This window comes from Mus pahari, chromosome 3 (assembly GCF_900095145.1).
Source record: "Mus pahari chromosome 3, PAHARI_EIJ_v1.1, whole genome shotgun sequence".
Lineage (NCBI taxonomy): Eukaryota > Metazoa > Chordata > Mammalia > Rodentia > Muridae > Mus > Mus pahari.
The window spans coordinates 17,478,439-17,494,113 of NC_034592.1; the positions used below are offsets into that span (position 1 = coordinate 17,478,439).

General features: G+C 48.5%; 1 protein-coding gene and 1 long non-coding RNA gene across 5 annotated transcripts in view; one reads left to right on the forward strand and one right to left on the reverse strand.

Annotated features, from left to right (window-relative positions):
* Nucleotides 1–4,197, reverse strand: part of Kyat1 (kynurenine aminotransferase 1) — a 25,016-nt gene extending 20,819 nt beyond the window's left edge. Inside the window, exon 1 of one of the 4 annotated variants that reach the window (XM_021193848.2) lies at nt 2,169–2,748. The gene's annotated coding sequence lies outside the window, so the exon portion shown is untranslated. Of the gene's footprint in view, nt 1–2,168; nt 2,752–3,991 lie in introns of those variants that run through there. The other 3 variants (XM_021193847.2, XM_029536575.1, XM_029536578.1) reach the window with 3 other exon arrangements.
* On the forward strand, nt 2,339–6,519 carry LOC115063623. Its single transcript, XR_003843475.1, has 4 exons — nt 2,339–2,543; nt 4,580–4,734; nt 5,109–5,238; nt 6,280–6,519. It is a non-coding gene; the product is annotated as an uncharacterized LOC115063623 (long non-coding RNA).
* Nucleotides 6,520–15,675: the final 9,156 nt, after the last annotated feature.

Consider the following 15,675-nt stretch of genomic DNA (forward strand, 5'->3'; position numbering starts at 1 on the left):
CTGTCCTGGAACTCACTCTGTAGATCAGGCTGGCCTCGAACTCAGAAATCCGCCTGCCTCTGCCTCCTGAGTGCTGGGATTAAAGGCATGTGCCACCACTGCCCGGCCCAGGCTCTTTCTTAATAGCTAGGTGTTCCTGTTCCTTGGCAATTTGAGACCTCTGCCAATAAACAAAACAAAACAAAGCAGGAAGACAAAGCCTCTTGTCCTGCCATGTGACGCCTTTATTTGCACCACTAGGACTCATGCTCTGTGGATGGACAGACGGACTGCAAGGTCTGTGCAGGTGGGCACGATAGAGAACATTTGGTCTTCCCATCTGGATTAGCAATCGGGAGTCAGGTCTTGAGGTAAAGTGGAGACTGAGGAGTAGGTGGATTTGAAGCTTAGCTATATAGAATGGTGTCACAGGAACTAGACTGGAGGGCTCCAGCCAGCCCTGCTCTGACATTGTACTCTTTGCCAGCCACTTAGGACCCTCAGGGAGGCTGGGCAGGCATTCTACACACTTCTCTGTCACAATCTTGGAGAATTCCCCCTCTAACTTCACCCAGTCTGGTTCCTTGTTCTACGCAAAAGTTTTCAACACAGGAATTGACTGCCAGGTTGTCTGTTGCTCTCACAGAAACATAGGGTGGAAACAGTGTCCTGTCTGCTGTGAGACCCTGAGCTCCCTTCTAGGTGGACTACACAGGAGACCCACACATCAGTGCCAAGGCTCCCAGGAAGCAGAGGGAGAGACAACCCTCCTGCGGGTGGGAGGAGACCTTTCCAAACTCCGTGCCTCACCCATTGGTAAACAGAACTGATGTGTATAAAACGGTGAGCCCAGCCTTGGGGCCACCTGGTGTCTACCATTGTGGTCGTATTTGTTTATGGATGATGCTCCAGGTCTATGGAGGACTGTGAGCCTTGTAGTCCACCCAGGCTCTGTCCCTGTTCTCTTTCATCTACCCTATCCCTATCCTTCAGCCTCTTGTCAGCCCCATTTTTCCTGCAGGTCATGTGGCATGTCTGTGACACGCCTGGTAGTTCTAAAACATGGGTTTTGCACATCTGACCATAGCTGGCTAAAACCCCCTGTCCTCAACTTTCTGGCTCCTTCCCATGCCGGTTGTGATACACTAACTAAATCCCCCAGTTTCCCCTAGCCTGGCGCCTCCTTTATTAAAGGGAAGCAACAAGATCTCTAGGAGGATGGTGACGCATGCCTTTAATCCCAGCACTTGAGAGGAAGAGGCAGGCGGATTTCTGAGTTTGAGGCCAGTCTGGTCTACAGAGTGAGTTCCAGGACAGCCAGGACTCAACAGAGAAACCCTGTCTCGGGCTGGTGAGATGGCTCCCTCGGGCTGGTAAGAGCACCCGACTGCTCTTCCAAAGGTCCAGAGTTCAAATCCCAGCAACCACATGATGGCTCATAACCATCTGTAACAAGATCTGACTCCCTCTTCTGGAGTGTCTGTAGACAGCTATAGTGTACTTACATATAATAAATAAATAAATCTTTAAAAAAAAAAAAAAGAAAAGAAAAAGATCTCTAGGAGGAGACCTGAACTTAGTTAGGCATTGACTCAGGAGACGATTTCATCCTTTTCTTTCTAAGAGATAATTCGTGTACATAGTTCATTTCCTCAGGACCTCTGTTTCCTGCTGCCCGGCAACCAGTTAATAATGTGACATTACAAAAAGTTGCGGTGCATGCGAACACTCAAACGGCAGTAGGGCTGAAGGCTATTCTTTCTGTCCCGTTAATTATTTTTAAAAAATTATTATTTTTTTTTATATAAGTTATCTTGGAAGTTGTCCCACATTAGTACATGAATCCAATTGCCGTGGAGCCCGGGAACCGACAGAACCCAGAAGGACCCACAGAGACTATTGGCGCTAGCTCTGCAGGCAATTCTCCGTTAGCGCATCTTCTTGGCCAGGACTACCTTGGGAGAGTGAACGTGGGTGCAGAGAGAGCTAGCCTAACTGGTTCTGTGGCTGAGTGCCGAGCTGCCAAGACCGCGGGTGCAAGTTTTTCTCAGGGGACAGATCCTTCTTCCAGAGAAGCTACACACCACACACAAACAGGAAAACATGCATCAAAGAGCTACAGCACTCGCAAACCAGCTAAGTTCAACACACGATCTAGATAAAACCTCGCTCGGCGACCAGGAACTGACCTGCTTCAGCGAACAATTGCGCTGCTCGGTCCAAGAGCCCGCGACCCCAAACGTATTCCCAAGGTTGCAGAAGTCTCTGTTCCTTTAAAGAGGCCGAGTCCTAGATGGGCTACTTCCGCCCAGAGGCAGCTTTAGCTCAAGAGTACTGTCAGAAGCAGTGCGAAGCTCTGTGTACCCTTTAAAGACTGGGTGACAGCCTAGGGTCCCCTCCATTTGTGCTCGGTGACATCACTTCCGGGGCGGAGACCTAAGAAGCGTTACGGTGATAGACAAACAAACAAAACGAGGCGCCGAAGACTCACGGGGCGACTGGCTGTGAGTAGCCAGACCCAGGACTAGGGCTGCCTGCGTGGCGGCCGAGAACGGCGGGCCTTGGTGAGTGGGTCGAGCATGGAAAGGGACGCGCTGTCACTTCCCTGAATCCAATCACGCGCGCCCGACCTCCGCGCGCGCCTCTCACCCGAGTTTCTGCCGCGGTCCCCAGATCGCACTTGTCGCGCTGGTCCCCGCAGATCCGCGCCCCTCCGCGCACGTGGACCTTCCCAGAGGTTCCACCCGGGCTCCCCGAGTATTCGGTGTCTACCTCTTTCCTTGAACCCCTCCCTCTTTCTGATCTGCCGGACTTTTCCCTGGTCTTTGGAATCTCAGGCTGGAAAAGACCGATTCTCTCTCCGATTGGTTTAGCCCATCGCATGCATGCATTGGGCAGGAGTGACAGATCTAGGGAGGTGAGGTTGGGAGAGCTGGAGGTCAGCAACGATGCGCCCAGGCTGAAGGAACACAGCTTGGGAAGCCAGGGGACAATGAAATTGGAAACTAAATTGCGAAGGAAAGAACGGAGGACCTGAACGTTTCAAAGACCTTCTGCCTTGGAAAGGTGGCAGCAATACCTTCAACCCTGCTGACTGCTCTGCTCTCTGGAGCACACAGACTAGCAGACAGCGGGGGAGGAAGGACAGGAGGTCCTCTTCTTGTGCTGGGGACGGAGGATAAGAGTTATGTTCTGCCCTTTAATCCCAGCACTCTGGAGGCAGAGGCAGGAGGATTTCTGAGTTCAAGGCCAGCCTGGCCTACAAAGTGAGTTCCAGGACAGCCAGGGCTACACAGAGAAACCCTGTCTCAAAAAAACAAAACCAAAACCAAACAAACAAACAAAAAAAGAGTATGTTCTGTGGCTCGGGACAGTGGAAGTGACCTGGCCACACACTCGGTGAAGGTTAAGGGAAGCAAGGACTGGAGGGTAGTGTTGTGAGGAGTTACTGAGGTCGCCTTCCCAGTTCCACAGCTCGTTTGGGTTTTGGGTGTTGACTCTGGACCTACTTGTCTCCCAGGGTCTTAGAGGACAAGGCAGGAGACCAAGATGTTTGTGACCTGCCACCTCCCCAGTGGTTTTCATCTGCTGAGGACACCTGCTATAGAGCAGTTTCCTTACACTTCAGTGGCCTTTGTAGAGAGTGGGGGCTTCTGGGATTGCCCTGTGAGTCAGGAATCCGGGCAGGTGGCTGGGTTTGTGACTTGCTGCTTGAAGGAGCTTCAAGGGAGGAAGCAAAAGTGATTGCAGGTTTTGTGGAGGGACCACAGAGGAACCTAGGTGGGATACATATGGGTTCCTGACGCCTAATTAACCACTTCTCCATCCCTGGGCTCACTCGCCTGCCCTACCTTAATGGCCGGCCTTGGACTGGGACCTATGTTAGGAAATGCATCCCTGGCCTCCTCAGCACTGAAGTCTAAGAGGAGACAGGCATCAGGAATAGAAGCTGAGGATGGAGCATTGTTAGGACAGAAAAGCCCCATGGTAGTCCAGAGGAGAAGGTACTCACAGATGCATGGACAGCGTTGCCTGAGGTACACTCCCGGAAGTGGGATCCTGGAGGCGTAGGCGAGCCTGCAGCCTCAGTTCTGGCTCTTTAACCGAGACCAAGTGGTGGCACAGCTTCAGCCAGGTGTCTGAATCCTGGCTGAGGAGACAATGCAGAGGTGTCCTGGACAGTTTCTGTACCTTTCTGGCTCTGGGTGCTTTACTGCTGGACACCCATGTTGGCTTCTGTGTTCTTGTATTGACCTCGGGCACAAACTGACCCCACCCCCAGGTGTGACATGTTCTAGATCCCTCTTAGACCCATCCAGGTCCCAGCAAGTGTCACCCCATTCACAGTGACCTCCTGGCAGTACTTTGGCTTTCCCCGTGGCTGGGCCACACTCCCAACTCAGGCTGCTTTTGCTGTCCCTCCAAAGTTTACAGTGGGATCTACACTCGTCTCTGGGTGAAGTGATGAATAGATGGCTGCCTGTGCAGTGTCTCACTGAGCATTCGCTTACTCTGGAGAGTGTGCCACTGATTTTAAGTGGAAGTCCTTGTATGGCCTGGTCCTCCCTGATATTCCTCCCTTGTCCCTTCTCTCCTCCAGGGCTAACATTCTCTGAATGGCACCTCCGTCTCCTGCCAGGAAACATGCCCTCTGCTTCCTGCCTGGATCTCTCTCACCGCTGTTCCTGCCCCGGGGACACTCACCCGTGCCCTCTTACTCCTCTAGAACCCTCCACTGACCCCTTTGGTCTGGGTGTAAGTTCTCTGGATCCCCACAGGGTCTGCAAAATTTGCCATGGGGGACTCCTCGTGACAGCCAAGGTCTGTGGGGCAGGCATCATGCCCAGTAGTTTCTGTTGCCCTATCTACAGCCTCAGACAGCACTTTCATTAGTGCCGACTGGAGGCTGGTACCTCAGAGTCCCACATGGACCTGCTGAGAGCAGCACTTGCTGTCTCCCAGTGTCAGGCACCCATGGGGTTGAGGGATGTCAGGACCCTGGAGAGATGGCTGGGGCAGCCTCAGCAAGGACAGCCAACATGCTGCTGGAGAGCGGTCATCTAGGGGTAGGGGTTGCTCGGCTTCACCGGAGGAGCCAAGGCCAGAAGCCTGTCTTTTGTCCCATGCAGTGACAGACGATGCTCTGCAGTTCACCAGGCAGCGGAGTGGCATCTGTCAGCTGGCTTTCAGTCTCAGGCTTTGAAACTTGGGGACAGTTTTCTTGCCCTCCTCTCAGAAAGGACTGCTGTTGACACCCTGGTAAGCAGCCTCTGCTCCTGCTGGTCAGGAAGTTCTGCTAGGATGGCTTTGTTGCTGTTTTCTTTGGTCTTTTCAGTTTTGGGAGACACGCAGGGCTTCCCTGTGAAGCTCAGGGTGGCCTGGATCTAGCTCCCCACGCAACGGCTATGTGCTAGGGTTGCAGGCACTTCACTGATTTACAGTGTCCCCTTGTGCTGCAGGGCTTCTCAGAGCTTTGGGTACTCGGCCTGGATGTGGTGAGTGTGAGAAGAAGCTGGCAAGGCAGGAAGCCTCCTGAGCACTTGATGGTGTGCACCTTTGCTGCACTTGGAAAGGGACCCAAGTCAGGAAGTACACAATTTCAGTCTTGGTGTCTGTTCAGGCCTGGGTAGAGTCACAGTTGCTCCATGCTCAGTTACCAGCACTGGACTTCTCTAAAATTCAGATTAAACAGCTTTTCTTTATTTTCCAAAAAGGATCTTTTAGGTTGTCATATTTGTTTATTTGTTTGTTTATTGAGTTGATCATGCATCGTGTAGCCCCGGCTCACCTTGCACTCACAGAGATTCAGTTGCTTCAGCCCCTGCATGCTAGGATTAAAGCTTGGGCCAGCAAGCCCAGCACTTCCTCATCTTTCTAAAGCATAAGCTTGGCACCTAGCTCCCTTTAAGATGTTTTGAGAATACACTTCTGCAGGAAAGGCAATTACAGTACTCGCCCAGGCCCAAAACTGACCAGTCCGGAGACAGCCATTTAATCTTTACTAGAAACCCATGGCATTGATCTCATGGCAATGGCCTTTGTCCCTTATGACAAATGTGCACAAGGCTCAGAGAGGGCAACATGTGCCAAAGCCAGCTTCGACAGGTCAGGCTTACTGAGGAGGGGCATGGGGTTGGTGATTAATCATTCCGCAGACTTTTCTCTGACGGAGCAAAACTTAATTCTCTGGGGCCAGCAAAAAGGGGAGAAACACACACACACACACACACACACACACACACACACTCACACACTTGTGGATGAAGCAAGGCTCCAACAACTTTATTTTTCCCCTTACAGCTTATATCTCCCAGCAAAATCCTACAAGCAATATAAAAAATTACAATGGATTACATTCTATTTTTTGTCAATTGGATGATTACAGTAAGTATTTGTTTAAAAAAAAGCACCATGTTCCCAAAACCCTTAGATGAATAAATGTTTTACATGTTACAGTAAAAAAACAAATTATTCCCAAGAATCCACATCCATTTGTGTCTAAGCAACGTTATAGGTTAACAAAGTGTGAGCGGTATAAGCAAGCAGGGTATTTTCGCAGCCAGTCTCTCTTACTGACAGGCTGCAATTTTCAGTTACAAAGAAAGGATCAATCATTTTATTATCTATTTTTAAAGGTAATTGTATAAAAACTTAAAAGAATCGCAAACCTAAGCTTACTTCCCAGGAAGGACGGTGAGGTTGTGAACTTGAGCACTGCAGTCCTTGGGCTAGGTCCCTGTCCTCGCCTGCCTTCCCAGACTCTGCCTCCCTCCTCAGTTCCCCACAACAGCATGCATGAGACTTTCCAGCCCTGCCTTTGACCTTAGGGGCTTTTCCTTTTCTTCTTTCCCTCCCTCCCTTCCCCTTCCCTCCCTCCCTCTTTCCTTCCTTTCTTTTTTGAAACATGTTTTTTGTTTGTTTGTTTGTTTGTTTGTTTTGTGTAGCCCTGAGTGCCCTGGAACTCTGTTTGTAGTCCAGGTTGGCCTCAAACTCACACAGATCCACTGGCTTCCCCTTCCCAAGGGCTGGCATTAAAGGTGTGCTCTATCGCCACCCAGTGGCTTTTGCTTTAATACACAAGGAGATGAGTGTTACTGGTTTCATATTGTTTAGATTCCTGGTATCGAAGGGTAAAGACTTCTCTGACCTACTCCTCAGACGTGGAATGGGGCAGGGTGTGTGTGTGTGGGGGGTATAATCCTCTGAAGTGGGATGCTATCCTCCAAGGCATGACTTGGGGTGACATTCTTGAAATCAAAGCAGCAGTGGGCACCCACAAGAGTCCCTCACAAGATTGAATATACATCCCAGGGCAGAAGTATGAAGGGTGATCAGACCTGCAATAGGAGTTCAGCCACTCACTCACTCTCATCTCTTCACCCACCCCATGTAGTCCTGCCTCAAGTAGTGCTGTTGTGCCAGGGAAATTTAGTGATCCCCCAAAACACACACAGGAGCCAAGCTGATGCAACTCACAGCAGGGTCTTTATTCTATTGGAGCTAGCTCGCCAACCCCCCAACACACCACCATCACGCAGGATGGTTTTGGTGGTGAGGGAGCCCCGAATGTCTATCGGGTCAAGACTTTATATATAGTAAGCAGCAAGCAGGGAATATGTGTGCAAGCATCTATTTGGAAAGCCGCTGTGGCCTTTCACATAATGGGCTGGTGCTGGGGTAAGTCATGAACTTAACTTCTGGTCCCCTCTGCGCTGACTGTCGTTAGGCAAGGGGTGGGATTGTAACCTGGGGTACAGGTTTGTTGAGGGAATAACCTAGAGACACTGGTCTTGTTGGGTATTAGCCTGGAGACTGGAGCTAGGCTCAGGTTCTCTTGGGCCAGCAACTGGAAACTAATGCTAGATGCCAGCCTGTTAGTCTACCTGAGTTCAAACTTAGGTCAAGTTCTCTAAAAAAAGAGTCTGAATTTTAAAGCTTTGACATCTCAGTGGTAGAGAAAATCTCTTCTGTACTATATGGATGCAGCACCTGTCAATAAGACACTGGCTGGCCTATAAGCTTAGGCAGGAAATAGAAGGTGGGACATCCAGGAGGGAGACTGAATTCTGGGATAGAGCAAGGCCAGGAGGAGCCCAGGGACACGGAAGAGATCAGAAGCATGGGAGTTGAACAGAGGTAACCAGCCATGTATTAGAACTTAGGAATGAATTGGATATTAAGTTCTAATCTAATTGAGAAACAGTCGAAGCTCATGGCCTAGGTATGTGTAAATATATTTGAGTCCCAGTGTTATTAGCCTGGGAGTCTGGGGCCAGGAGGAAAAACATGGCTTTTCCGGGATGTGATCTTAAGAGGTGATACATTTGGGCTGGTGAGATGGCTCTGCGGGTAAGAGCACCCACAGCTCTTCCAAAGGTCCCGAGTTCAAATCCCAGCAACCATATGGTGGCTCACAACCATCTGTAACAAGATCTGATGCCCTCTTCTGGAGTGTCTGAAGTCAGCTACAGTGTACTTACATATAATAAATAAATAAATCTTAAAAAAAAAAAAGAGGTGATACATTTTACAGGACGTGGAAAGTTAACTGAAGGGGCCTCAGCCATCCTGTAGTGCAAGTGATGGCTCATGATCCTGTTAGTGTATGAGCCGCCCCCTGCCCCTGGAATAGCTGTAGCCATTTTCTTCCGTGCCTGCCAGCTATTCCATACTGTTGCTGTAACATGCCTGCCAGTCACTGACACAGAGAAGCGACTTGGCTCAAGGACATGTTGAGCATGTACCCTGTGTTGTTCTGAATGTTCTGTATAGGGTTTGCTAATCTTAAGAGATTCCACAAAGCTTTACATAGGATCTATCAAATCAAAGGTCAATATGAATAGTTATGTCTAAAAATAGCTTGACTCAGAGCTGACTACCAGGCAGCCCTTCCTGCACCTATGTATGAGCTCACTGTGGTGTTTCTGGCTGACACTGAAGAATGCTACTATTAAGCAAAAAGTTATAATACTCATGCACTGTTATCACTGTTCTGAAACTGCCCTGCGCACCGCCCCTTGCCTCACTCAGCTTAGAGGATAGCTGGCAATGCTCTGCCTGGGAAGCCAGCTGCTCCCTCCTGCCTTTTAAGCTTTCAACCCGGTTTTTCCTATAAAAAGTCTACCCTGAGGGCTGGAGAGATGGCCAGAAGTTAAGAGCAATGTCTGCTCTTCCAGAATTCAATTCCCAGCAACTACATGGTGGCTAACAGCCATCTATAATAAGGTCTGGTGCCCTCTTCTGGCTTGCAGGCATACATGTAGTCAGAATACAGTATATATACTTGATAGATAGATAGATAGATAGATAGATAGATAGATAGATAGATAAAGTAAATAAGTAAATCTTTTTTAAAAGTCTACCCTGAAGCCGGGCGGTGGTGGCGCACGCCTTAATTCCAGCACTCGGGAGGCAGAGGCAGGCGGGTTTGTGAGTTCCAGGACAGCCAGGGCTACACAGAGAAACCCTGTCTCGAAAAACCAAAATAAAATAAAATAAAATAATAATAATAATAAATGAAATAAAAAAATAAAGTCTGGGCTGGTGAGATGGCTCGGTGGGTAAGAGCACCCGACTGCTCTTCCAAAGGTCCAGAGTTCAAATCCCAGCAACCACATGGTGGCTCATAACCATCCGTAAAAATCTGACGCCCTCGTCTGGAGTGTCTGAAGACAGCTACAGTGTACTTACATATAATAAATAAATCTTAAAAAAATAAATAAATAAAGTCTACCCTGAGACCAGAGCAGTGCCATAATTAGGCTTCTAAGTCCCCTTTTCAGTCCTGAATACTCAGTATTAAGGTGAGCATTCAATAAACTGTCCTTGCTTAGCTTGGATCAGTGTTGGTGTGGTCTGAGTGGCGATCCCTGATCCAGCAGTCAGTAGCCTCAGTGAGCTCCCTGGCTCACCATGCTAGACTCCGGTGCAACTTTGCTTGGTAGGTTGCTGCCCTTCTTGTCTGGCCTAGATACGTTCCCTAAGTGGGTGGGACAGATGACTCAGTGGTAAATAGCTTGCATTGCTCTTGTACTCGAGTTCGGTTCCCGGCACCTATGTCCTGAAACTCCAGCTCCTGTGCATCTGACACCTCTATTGGTCTCTACTGGCAACTATGTACACATTACTCATGGACACACAGACACACACAGATATAAATCTTAAAGCCTCCCAAACTATGAATCCCAGCGCTTGGCCAGTCTGGGCTACAGAGAGTTCCAGGACAGGGAGAGCTACCCAGAGAAACCGTCTCAAGAAAAACAAAATGGAAATGAAAACAGAAGAAGTCTCCCTGGAAGAGTTACACATTACCCTCCACATCTACTCCCTCACACTGTGTGCCCGATTCACAAAAGTCAGGAGACCTTAGAGCTGCCAACTGCTGTCACCATGCTATGCCCAGAGTAGGCCCTACCCTGGCCCTCTGAGTTGTCTGGAGCACTGACTGCCAAGAGGAAAGTGGAAAACGCCTGGTTTGTGGCACTGTCGGGCTCTTGTTTATAACAAAGTCAGCAGGGCAGCCCTGCCTGTGGGAATTCCCTGTTGATCTTGAGGAATCATGCCCTGTTCCGTAGAGGAGACTGAGACAGCCTTGCTGGCTGGGGATGAAGAGGAAGCTGCGAACGCTGCCTGTGGGTAAAGGGACTTTCTCCTCCTGTGGGAACAGCTTACAGTGCCACCACGTGCTGCCCTTAGGTTCTGCCTGGTGGCTGTTACAGGGACTGAAATCAGTTAGTTGGGGGTGACAAGTGGGTGATTCCATGTACCTGAGTATAACCCTTGGATCTATTTTTTTTTTCAAGGCAGGGTTTCTCTGTGTATCCCTGGCTGTCCTGGAACCCACTCTATAGACCAGGCTGGCCTCGAACTCAGAAATCTGCCTGCCTCTGCCTCCCAAATGCTGGGATTAAAGGCATGCGCCACCACTGCCAGGCAGATCTATTTTTTTCTTTTTAATGTGCATTGATGTGTTTTTCCGGCATGTGTGTTTGTGTGAGGGTGTCAGATCCCCTGGAACTGGAATTACAGACAGTTGTGAGCTGCTATGTAGGTACTGGGAATTGAACTCAGGACCTCTTAACCACAGAGCCATATCTCCAGTCCTTGGCCCCTGTTCTTTTAGTTTTGAAGCTGAACCGGCAAGCATGGGAGAGGTGTCCTCCCCACCCTGGGTACACATCTCGTCTCACAGTGTCAGGTGACTCCACAGGCTCTATTAACCCACGTCTCTGCAGGTGGGTGGGGCTGCTTATAGAACTGCACTGTGTGCTCAGGTCCAGGGTAGCAAATGATGCTTTTCTCTCAGCCTCAAGGTGTGTGTATGAATTGGGTACACTACACTACAAACACGGACCTTGAAAACTAAAGGCTAAGAAAACAGTGCCAAAAGGGCATTTCATCCCAACACAGAGGTTCTTGGGATAGCAAGGTCACTGGAAAAAAAAAAAAAAAGGGAAACGGTGATTGCCAGGGCTGGATACACGGAGTAAGAGGTCTCATTTGACCAGAGGGTATTCAATCTAAGAGAAAAAATGTTGCAGGATATATATTTGATCACCCCGAGATTGAGAATGTGTTATTCACTGGAAAATCCTGTTTGGTGGCAAGGACTCTGAAACATGGGGGAGCTCGTGGTATATAGATTTCACAGTAGCATAAAGCAAATTGGGAGTGGAGCAAGGGACTGGCTGTGACAGGAACAGAGAGGGCGTGTGACATGGACAAAGCCAGTCTCAGGGCCTGAATTCTGTCTTCACCTGGAGCTTCTTCTCATCTCCACCTGGGTTGCAGGTTTGCCCTGTGCAGACACACTAGTTTTCCCATTTGCACTTCTCAGCCCAGTCTCACATCCATAAAGGATGCTCAGAGTACCAGCTGGAGTCTGGAATGGCCACCAGGCCTTAGGAAGAAGAAGTTCATGTCTGAACATGGCCCAAGGCCTCGGCTTAGATGACAGATTGATTCCCACAGGGTGTAGGCACAGTGTATTAGCACACCGTGTGACCAAAACGCCCAGCAACAACCATTAGAAGAGTTTGACTCGTGGCATTAGGCGGAGTTGTGACCCAGCAAGTGAGGGAGGCGCTGATTAACTGCAGAGCTGTGGCAGTGGCGGTGGTGAGTGCAGCATGAAGAAGAGGCTGTTCACACCACGGCTAGTCAAGAAGCAGTGAGCTAGCTCTGTGAGTTTGAGGTTAGCCTGGTCTACACAGTGAGCTCTAGGACACAGGGCTATGTTGAGAGACCCATAAAACAAAGCAAAAGTGTGGAGCTGGGCTGAAGAGAGATGGCTCAACAGTTAAGTGCTCTCCCTGCTCTTGTAGAGGACCCAGGTTTGGTTCCCAGCACCCAAAACCATCTGTCCCTTTGGTTTGGGGATCTGATTTCCACTTCTGGGGCCACACAGCACTCATAACTGCACATACATGCATGCAGGCAAGACTTTCACACACTTAAGGGTAAAAGTTAACCTTTGGAGCCAGGTGGTGGCGCACACCTTTAATCCCAGCACTCAGAGACAGCGGCAGGTGGATCAGGTTAAGGGACAGCCTGGTCTACAGAGTGAATTCCAGGACAGCCAGGGCTACACAGAGAAACCCTGTCTTGAAAACAAACAAGCAAAACTAAAAGAACCAAAACCAAACCAAACAAATATGCCTTTGGGCTGGGCAAGGTGGTACTTACATAAATCCCCGCCTCCTCAAGCCGCAGGTCTCCACACCCACTCTGCTTCAGGCAGCCCTTCTCACTACAAACCTGAGCAAAGCCAGAACCATCCTCAGCCCGAAGCCCTGCTGCCTTGAACCTTCCTCTCACAAACAAATCAGTGTACACCTTTAACCTTAGCCCAATTTTCAGGACCTGGGCAGAATGTAGACAAATTCTCTGTCAAAACAAGGCCGAGGTGACCTCTGTGCTGTGCACTTCCCAGGAAGGGGCTGTCAGTTTTTCTGCAAGCATTCTGGTCCGTTGTGTCCCCCCCCCCCAGCTTGTACACTAGGGGGCACTCACGACATCCCAGAGCTTCCCTAGCCCACCACTTCAAACTGGGCCACACCCCTTCCTTAGGCCGGTTCCAAAGGCCCAAGGAGCACATGGGTCAGTTTAGCACAGCAGCAGTTCTGCAGACAGTACCAGTGTGTGTGTGTGTGTGTGTGTGTGTGTGTGTGTGTGTGTGTGTGTGTGTGTGTGTTGTTTGTTTTTGTGGTGTACTCATATACACAAAATAAATCTTAAAAAAAAAGAAATGCACATGAGTGCAAAGATGGCATCAGTTGTGATAGGACATGAGGGAAGCAGTCTGGTAGTTAGTACTTCATCAGTAAACCATGGTGCACCTGGGGAATGGAATATGAACAGTCATTAAAAGGGGTAAGGGGGCTGGGGAGATGGCTCAGCAGGTAAAGAGCACTGACTGCTCTTCTGAAGGTTCTGAGTTCAAATCCCAGCAACCACATGGTGGCTCACAACCACCCATAATGAGCTATGACACCCTCTTCTGGTGTGTCTGAAGTCAGCTACAGTTTACTTATGTATAATAATAAACAAATCTTTACAAAAATAATAAAAAATTAAAAGGGATGAGGGGCTGCAGTGTGGCTCAGTGGTAGGATCAGTACTTGGCATGCTTGAGGGCTGGATCCCTAGTACTGAGAACAGAGTACCCAGCACACACTGGTTAGCAAAATAATTAAGGTGCACATCATGTACACCATGCATCCATCAGAATGGATAATGACTCATGTTGCAATGAATGTTAGCAAACTCCCTCTAGGCAATGCTTCTGTTTAGCAATGTTCTGTTTAATCTACAGCTGGCAACTTTCTACAGTGTGTCCTTACCTAACAACTAGGCTCAGAGTCTAATGCAGTCTGCAGCGCATCTTTCAGGGTTTGGCTAAGGCGTCACCTCCTCCATTGCAACTTCCATAATCTACCTCTGTCACTGGACAGTCTCTACTCCAGCTTCCCAAAGGAATGGCACGGAGACTTTTAATTAATCTGAAAGCTTAACCTTAGCTTGGGCTTGTTCCCAACTAGCTCATGTGATTTAAACTATACTAATCTATGTCCTGCCATTTGGCTCATTACCTCTCCTCAGTACCTGTTTCTTCCTCATGTCTGGCTGGCAAAGCTCCCTCCTCTGATCCTCCTGGAAGTTCCACTGTCCTCTCCTGCCTTGTTATAGGCAGTCAGCTCTCTTTTAAACCAATCAGAAGGTGAGGCAGAAGAATTTTTACAAAACACTGAAACAGGTGATGCTTCATAAAAATAACAATACCAAGGTCTGGCCTGTACCCTACACTCTGCCTGCACAGAAATATTACAAAGACAACCTTCACTCAGTGCACTGGAGATTATCTCAATGTCTCCCCCTTTTAGTCAATGATAGGCTCTTTCTCTAATATCAATAGACTATACATAGTAAGAACAATCATGGGGGCTGGTGAGATGGCTCAGTGGGTAAGAGCACCTGATTGCTCTTCCGAAGGTCCGGAGTTCAAATCCCAGCAACCAATGGGTGGCTCACAACCATCTGTAACAAGATCTGACGCCCTCTTCTGGAGTGTCTGAAGACAGCTACAGTGTACTTACATATAAATAAATAAATCTTAAAAAAAAAAAAAAAAAAAAAAAAAGAACAATCATGAAGACTATCAGGTAAGAATTACATTCACAGTGTCCAGTCCATTTGTATTTGGCAACCTTGGAGAAAGCATTCCTTTATCTCTCCTATCTTGGTGACTCCAAACTTCTGAACATGATTTACTTTCTATCATAACTTGCATTATCAACCTCAAAATATCTTTTTAGACCTAAAGACATTTTTCCAAGTCCTAAATAACTTATACTTACATGTGAGACTGTAACCATCTAGTCTTCAGCCACAGGAGAGACCTGGGAAGGATAAGTATTCCCCGAAGAAACAGGAAGTGCAGAGCCAGCAGCTTCCACATCTATAGAAATGACAGAGACCGCTGGCCGCCCTGACAGTCACCCAAGATTCCTCTGCCATGTTGGGGCACCCATCTTCGGTCTACAAGCCCAGAACATCTGACTTTTCCATGGAGCGGGAATTATGAAGGACCAGCTGACCTTGTCTTCGCTAAGTACAGCAGTTGATTTTCTTCCTTGCCAGCTGGCCTCTAGTTTGGACAGCATGCTGTCAGCAGTTGAGGCAAGAGGCTTGTTTTGTGCCCAGTGGCTAGCTGTGCCACATTTGAAGCAAGTTCCTTATAAAGGTTCTTCAATGCCCATCATCTTCTTTGAAGTAGAATGGGGTTACTGCCAGGAGCACACAAGTCTCACTGTCATGAAAAGCCTTTTATTCCTATAGAAACATCTTAAGAGCTGGAGAGATAGCACTGACTGCTCTTCCGAAGGTTCTGAGTTCAAATCCACATGGTGGCTCACAACCATCTGTAATGAGGTCTGACACCCTCTTCTGGTGTGTCTGAAGACACATATAATAATAAATTAATCTTTAAAAAAAGATTTTTTTAGGTTTATGTATTATTATATCTAAGTACACTGTAGCTCTCTTCAGATGCACCAGAAGAGGGTGTCAGACCTCATTACGGATGGTTGTGAGCCACCATGTGGTTGCTGGGATTTGAATTCAGGACCTTTGGAAGAATAGTCAGTGCTCTTAACTGCTCAGTCATCTCTCCAGCCCAATCCCTGACACTACTAATGA